Here is a 7,759-nt window from a genome sequence, read left to right as displayed (position 1 = left end):
CAAGTAGATCACCTTCCTTCGGTGTAGGGTTTCACGACACCAGATTTCATTTTTAGATCACATGATTTACTATCGGTGAAAGAGATTGTTCCCAAAAGTAAAACTATGTAATACGTAATGAAGTTTAACAATAACTAGGGTGACTTAAGGAGTTCTTCTTAGTGTAGGTAGGGGTATGGGACTCTCTCTATACATTTAACAAGTCGGCCTTGAGGGAAGTCCTAGGAGGTTGTTCTTATGTTATTATGCACTTACGATAAAATGAACATATACATTGACTCTATGTGATATTACTCTTAAATGTTTGTTTAACATGATATTGGTTGATGTTGTTATATATGAATATGATTACACAAACTGATTCTTTTATATGAAGCAAGGCATTATTTATGGTTCCTTTTCTTATTTACTTGATTAAGTGGGTTATGGTGCTTCACATGAGCATTGCACTTGTAGTCTTAGGATGGGATTATTTGTAAGGGTCTTATATTTTAATGTTATGAAATCTAACACATGAATTATGGTTATGATTTTATGTTCAAGATATTAATGTTTAGATATCCTTGGTATTTATGTTGATATGGATTTATGATAATAATGGTCTTGTGTTGGATATGAACTTGTCTTAAGTTATGTGATGCTGATTTACTTGTATATGCTCTTGTGTGGGCATAAGGGCTTTTCAAATGACTTAGTATATTTTTAAATAAACGGTCCTTTTCATGCATATCTTTAAATGGTTTTATGTGAATATGTTTCCATACTTAGTACAAGTGGTTTAACTAACCCATATTCTTTAAATTTCTACTAATATGTAGGTTTGGGTTGTTGAAAAGATTTTAGGCCATTTGCAAGAAGATTTCAAAAAAATATTGGTGAGTCCTTAATGATTCGAGGATTGCTCCATCTATCTAGCCTAGTAAGTTTGTTATGTCTAAGGACATTTGTTTCCTTCCTTTATCGTTTGAGACTACTGACGTAAGACTATAATGGAATATTATATTTGTAATGGCTATGTCAAAATTTTGTACTCCTTTTACAGGGTTTAATGTCAGACAATATTATTAGACTATATTGTCACATCCAGGTTTACCCCCTAGAAGAAACAGGCGTCTTTGTCCTCTTTGTAGACTAAGACTAGCCTCTTAGCTTACATCATTAAATTCATAGGTAAAATTTAACGGAAAATTTAAAACTTTTTATTACATCTACTTGGAGGTTTGCTGATGTTCCATGGTTTCAATGTATTTTTAATGCTTTTTCCATAAGTTTAGTGTGTGTCCTAAAGCCTTTTTGTTTTAATTTTAAGTAAGTTTATTCTTCTTTGTAGGAAATCTGTCCAAAGATGAACCCAGAAGTTTGTGAGCGGGAAATGCAGAAGAGACCACCAATAGAGCCTATGATGGTCCGTCGAGCTTCTGACGGTCCATAGGTGTCATCATAGAGAGGAGAGAAGCTGCTGAAGGAAGAGGGGGAAGTCTGACCTAGTGTGGGATTACGGAAGTCCATGACGGACCGTCATAGCCACGATGGTCTGTCCTGCTGGTTCGTCTTAATGATCAGAGAGTAGTCCAATACCAAAATTCCAAGAAGTTAAAGTATTATAGAACGGAGATCCTCGATGGACCGTCGTGCTTGGAATGATCCATCATACCTATTTGTCAAGGGTAATGAAGAAAGCAGAAGAAGAATTTGTGAAGTATGGGATGACGGAGGCCATGATGGTCCGTTGTGACCACAACGGTCCGTCACGAGGTTCGTTGACTCAGACGCGTTTTCACAGATTTTCAGTCATTAGAATCCTTCTTTTATTAGTTTTTTCTTTTTATTATAAATAGTTCAAAAAACCTCATTTTTGGAGTTAGAATTTTTGATAGTTAGACTTTTGGATAATCTTTAGTTCTCTTGTTCAAGTATTAAAGGATTAATTTCAGCAATTGTTACACTTTTTCTTGAATTGATTGTTGGTGCTTTTGTTGATTAACCAAGTGAAATTCTGGATTTTATTCTTTCTCATCAAATTAAGTGCATGAATTCTTATATTAAATATATGAATAGTGTGATTATAACAAAGGGTAACGAAACTCCATAACTAGGGTTGTGGGAACAATGGGTGAATAATGAGGTAAAATCTAACTAAAATAACAATTCTAGAATAGTGTCTTGCCTTTATTGATAAATATTTCATTTAGAAGTCTTTTAAACAGATGGCCAATGTTAGCAATCTCTTTAATGCTACTTGCCGAACCAAGGAGGTAGATAATATGAAAAGAATTATGAACATAGATTTAGTGTACACTATCTAATAGGCTAGTGTCGATTGGTACGAGGTAATAACTTATTCAAATATCGAATACAATGATTAATATAAGGTAAAGGTAAGAGTTAGTATAGTAACAAACGTAGCCGGACCAAGGTGCAGAGTGAAATTTTCTAGATGCCAGACCAAGGATTTAGAGATACATAACTAATCACTTTGCATGCAAGATACTAGGAAAGAATTGATATAGTTAGAATTATCAAGTTTGGAACCTATGGGGAACACTTAAGCCCAAGTTACTTTTATTAATTGATTAAGCTCCAAGATTTGAATATGTTAGCTGTTTACTTTAATATTGTAAAATATTTTTATTAATTTAGAAATATAACCCCCGCTTTAATGTCTTTGGTTTCCTAGGAAAAAAATTAACTAAATAATAGTAATAATAGAATAAAGTTAAGTATGAAATATTTTTCTAGTGGGAATGATCCCAACCTCATAAGTTGGGTTCTTTACTTGATATGACCACATTACTTCTTATTTAAGAAGTAAGTTTGAGCTTATCAAATTTTGGCGCCGCTGCCAGGGAAAGTAGGTTTTGGATTTACTTAAACTTATTACTAATGTTTAGTCAATATTTTCTGAATTTTACTTTTCTATTCTTTTTTATTCTTGCAGAACTATCTTCCTTATATGCCAAATATACAGAGAGGAAAAGAACCCTTGTTTCCCTACGACCACGAATTAGAGAGTAAACTATGCAATTTGAATCGAAACTTGGGTATTAACGATGTTGATCCAAACCAGAATATCCCAGCATCGGTTGATGTTCATGGTAAGTTATTACCTGATAATCCTGATGAAAATCAACTAAGGGGACAAAATCCCGCTCCACACACTCTATAATACTACAGAGTTTATGATAATATTACAGATTCTTATGGGCCACTTCTCTGGCCCCCTCTTCTACAAGGCCACACCTTTGTGGTAACTAGTAGTCTGATGCAAATGCTCACTGCTAGAGGTTTGTTTTCAGGACTACCTCCTGAGGACCCACATGCCAATATACCTAAGGTAATGGCAATGTGTAAAAGCTGTGTAGAGAGGCCTAATTTGGATTTGGATGTGATATAAATAAGAGTTTTTCCTCTCTCACTAAATGGAGAGGCTGCTATTTGGTTCACTGAGCTCCCTTATAACTCAATTTGAACTTGGAACAAACTAAGGGACGTTTTCTTAGCACGTTAGTACCCGGTCTCTAAGAAACTAAATCACAAAGACATAGTGAACAACGTTGTGGCACTACTAGGAGAGTCAGTTAGTAGTTCTTGGGATAGATTCACTTCATTTTTGAGAAGTGTCCCTAATCACCGCATAGATGATGAGTCTCTGAAGGAATACTTCTATTGGTATAGGATGATAATAATAAAGCGTTATTGGATACTATAGTGGGTGGTTCTTATGGGTAGGATCCTTATGCCGATATGGCCACAAAGTTAGAGAAAATATCCCTGAATAATAACGCTTGGAGTACTAGGAAGTCAGATATTTAATGAAATACCTTCGCAGTGCAATCCACACACAACCCAGCCACAGATGAGAATCGTGAAGATATGGCTCAGATGAGATCTGAGCTTGGGTTGGTAATATAACATGTCACTAGGGGTGCAGAAAAGATAAATGCAGTTAACTACTTGTCTAAAACTCCACCACCAAATGATGAATGTTATTATGAGGAGGATTCCTATGCAGTAAATGAGCAGACACGGGGTTTCTGACTGAGTGCCCAAGGCTCAAATCAGGAGAATTGTCATAAGGTCAAGGAAACCAAGGTCGGATCTATGGAAACTATAACCGTGATGGTCATTATGTCCGAGATGGAAACTACAATCATGACAACAACTTCAACAAGGGTAACTATGGTAACATAAATGATAGGAATGGGCCCTTTGTTCCTCCTAAATATTTTGAAGTTACTCCTAGGGATGGTGGAGGTAGTATAGAGCGAGTTGAGGATATGTTGCACAAAGTGATGAGGAGGTTCGATGATAGTGATGAGCACACTAAAGAGTTTAGAAATGATTTAGAGAGTATTGGGCAGAAAGTCGATACACATGGAATATTAATTAAGCAGCTTGAGTTACAAATGGACAAATTATCTTGGACTGTTAATACACGGCAATAGGGAACTCTTCCTAGCAACATTGTCCAAAATCCAAAAAATGATGGACATTGTATGGCAATCACTACTCGCGGTAGTAAGCAAACCATTGACCCACCTATGTCGTCTAATGAGGAAAGGTGATAAAAGATAATGATAAAGTTGTAGAGGTTAGTGGTAAAGTAGAAGAAAACACTTGAAAAGATGTTGATGTTCCTAAAAAGGTAACTGCCATTCCTAGACCATCACCCCTATTTCCTCAAAGATAAGTGAAAAAGACCGAGGATGGTAAATATCGGCATTTTATAACAATGTTGAAGCAGTTTTCTATCAATGTACCTTTGGAAGAATATTTAGAATAAATGCACGGTTATGCCATGTTTATGAAAGATCTGTTTACAAAGAAAATATCGGTCACTTTTGAGGATGATGATAGAATGCAGCATTGTAGTGCTATTGCTACAAGATCTTTGGTACAAAAGAAAGAAGATTAGGGTCGTTCTCTATATCTTGTACAATCGGGTTATTACATTTTGCGAAAGCATTATGTGATCTAGGGGCAAGCATAATAACATGCCTCTCTTCGTTTACAAAAAGTTGGGTTTGGGTTATCCAAAGCCCACTGCGATGAGGCTACTGATGGCTGATCGAACACTAAAATGGTCTACAGGGATACTCCACGATATACTAGTAAAAGTGGAGTTGTTCATATTTACCACAGATTTTGTTATTCTTGATTGTGAAGTCTATTTTGAAGTGCCTATTATTCTTGGGAGGCCAATCCTTGCTACAGTTAGGGCCTTAGTTGATATGGAAAAGGAGTTGATGAAATTTCTGTTGAACAATGAAGAAGTGACCTTCAACATTTGTAGGTCTATGGGATAAAGTGGTGAGCTCAAATCGGTATCTTCTATATCCTACAAAGTTGGTAAGTCATTCGAGACACAAATAGATTAACGTCTACATTTAGAAGCATTAGGGAAAGTAATAAGGAATTTTGATAACGATTGCAATGAAGAGTATGGGTCATTAGTTGCGGCTATTGATCGTGGTGATGTTCGGTTTAAACCGAAGAAATATGAGTTAGACATGAAGAATCGCGAGTCTTCGCCGATGAAACCATCTATAGAGGAGGCTCCAAAGTTAGAAATATTATCTCTCCAACCTCATCTCAGGTATGAATTCATAGGAAATGGTGACACTTTGCCGGTAATCACTGCATCAAACCTGAATGAAGAAAAAGTTGAGAGTTTTGTGAATGTTCTAAAAACGTTCAAAAAAGTTATTGGGTGGACTATTGCAAACATTAATGGGATCCATCCTGGTATTTTTTTCTCATAAAATCAAACTCATGCTCGATCATAAGCCAAGTATTGAGCACCAGAGACGCTTAAATCCACCTTTGCAAGAGGTCGTGAAGAAGGAAACCAATAAATGGTTTGATGCCGGAGTAATATATCCTATCACCAATAGTAGTTGGGTATGCCCTGTTCAGTGTGTACCTAAGAAAGGGGGAATGACTGTGGTCCCCAATGATAAAAATGAATTTGTTCCAATGAGACCGGTTACTAGATGGAGGGTGTGTATGAATTACCGTAAATTAAATGCATTGACCGAAAAAGACCATTTTGCTATGCCCTTTATGGATCAGATGTTGGATAGATATGCCGGAAAAAGGTGGTACTATTTTCTTGATCGATATTCGGGGTATAATCAGATTTCTATTGCACAAGAAGATCATGAGAAAACCACCTTTACTTGTCCATATGGGACCTTTGAATTCAAGAGAATGTCGTTTGGGTTGGGCAATGCACCCGCCACATTTAAAAGATGTATGATACCGATATTCTCTGACATGGTGGAAGATACTATTGAAGTTTTTATGGTTGATTTTTCTGGGGTTATTGAATTATTCGAGCGGTGTTTGAGCCATTTATCTAAGGTCCTTAAGAGATGTGAAGACAGCAATTTAGTACTAAATTGGGAAAAATGCCACTTCATGGTGAAAGAAGGTATTGTTTTGGGTCATCACATTTCAATAAAGGGAATAGAGGTTGATCGAACTAAAGTCAAGGTAATAGAGAGACTTCCCCCACCTATCTCTTTTAAAGGTGTGAAAAGCTTTCTTGGGCATGCAGGTTTTTACCGGAGATTTATCAAAGATTTTTCAAAAATTGTGCATCCGTTGTGCAAGCTGATGGAGAAAGATTGTAAATTTTATTTTTATGAATCTTGTCTTAAAGTATTCGGCAAGCTAAAAGAACAATTGGTGTATGCACCTATCATTATTTCTCCAAATTGGAACATTCCATTTGAGGGGATGTGCGATGCTAGTAGGGTTGGTTTTGGTGTTGTATTGGGACAAATAAAGAACAAAATCATTCACCCCACATACTATGCTAGTGAAGCCCTAAATGAAGCCCAGAAGAACTACACAGTGACTGAGCAAGAACTCCTTGCAGTAGTCTTTGCTATTGTAAAATTTCGCTCCTATTTGCTAGGTACTAGAGTTATAGTGCATACTGACCATTAAGCATTGAGATATTTAATGGCAAAGAAGTATGCGAAACCAATGTTAATCGTTGGGTATTACTGCTATGAGAATTTGACTGTAAGGTAAGGGATAGAAAAGGGACCAAAAATCAAGTTGCAGATCACTTGTCCCGTATAGAAGATAAAGCAATGAGAGAGTTAGGGGATAAGAGTGATATTGATGATACTTTCCCCGATGAGCATAAATTTGCTGCCTCACAAGACTTGATTCAATGGTTCGTAGATTTGACGAACTATCTGGCAAGCGATATTGTTCCATCGAACTTGTCGTTCATCAAAGAAAAAAGTTCATGTGCGATGTGAAGAAATTATTTTGGGATGAACCATACTTTTATAGGAGTTGTGCCGATGGGCTTATTCGGCGTTGTGTGCCAGAAGTTGAGATGTTTACTATTTTAGAGGCATGCCATTCCTCACCCGTTGGTAGACATCATAGTCGTATCCGAACCGCTCATAAGATATTACAATGTGGTTACTATTGGTCAAATCTTCATCAAGATGCTAATGAGTTTGCTAAAGCATGTGATAGATGCCAAAGAGATGGCGGCATTTCAAGAAAGCAAGAGCTCCCTATAAGCCCCATTCTTGTGATTTAGTTATTTGATGTTTGGGGTATTGACTTTATGGGTCCTTTTGTTAGTTCTCATGGAATGAAGTATATTTTAGTAGCGGTTTACTATGTATCTAAATGGGTGGAAGATATCGCCCTCGCAAACAATGAAGGTAAGAGTGTCACTGCGTTCTTGAAAAAGAATATATTCTCTCGATTTGGTACCCCTAGGGCA

This window comes from Solanum lycopersicum, chromosome 1 (assembly GCF_036512215.1).
Source record: "Solanum lycopersicum chromosome 1, SLM_r2.1".
Lineage (NCBI taxonomy): Eukaryota > Viridiplantae > Streptophyta > Magnoliopsida > Solanales > Solanaceae > Solanum > Solanum lycopersicum.
This window is presented reverse-complemented; position numbering follows the sequence as displayed.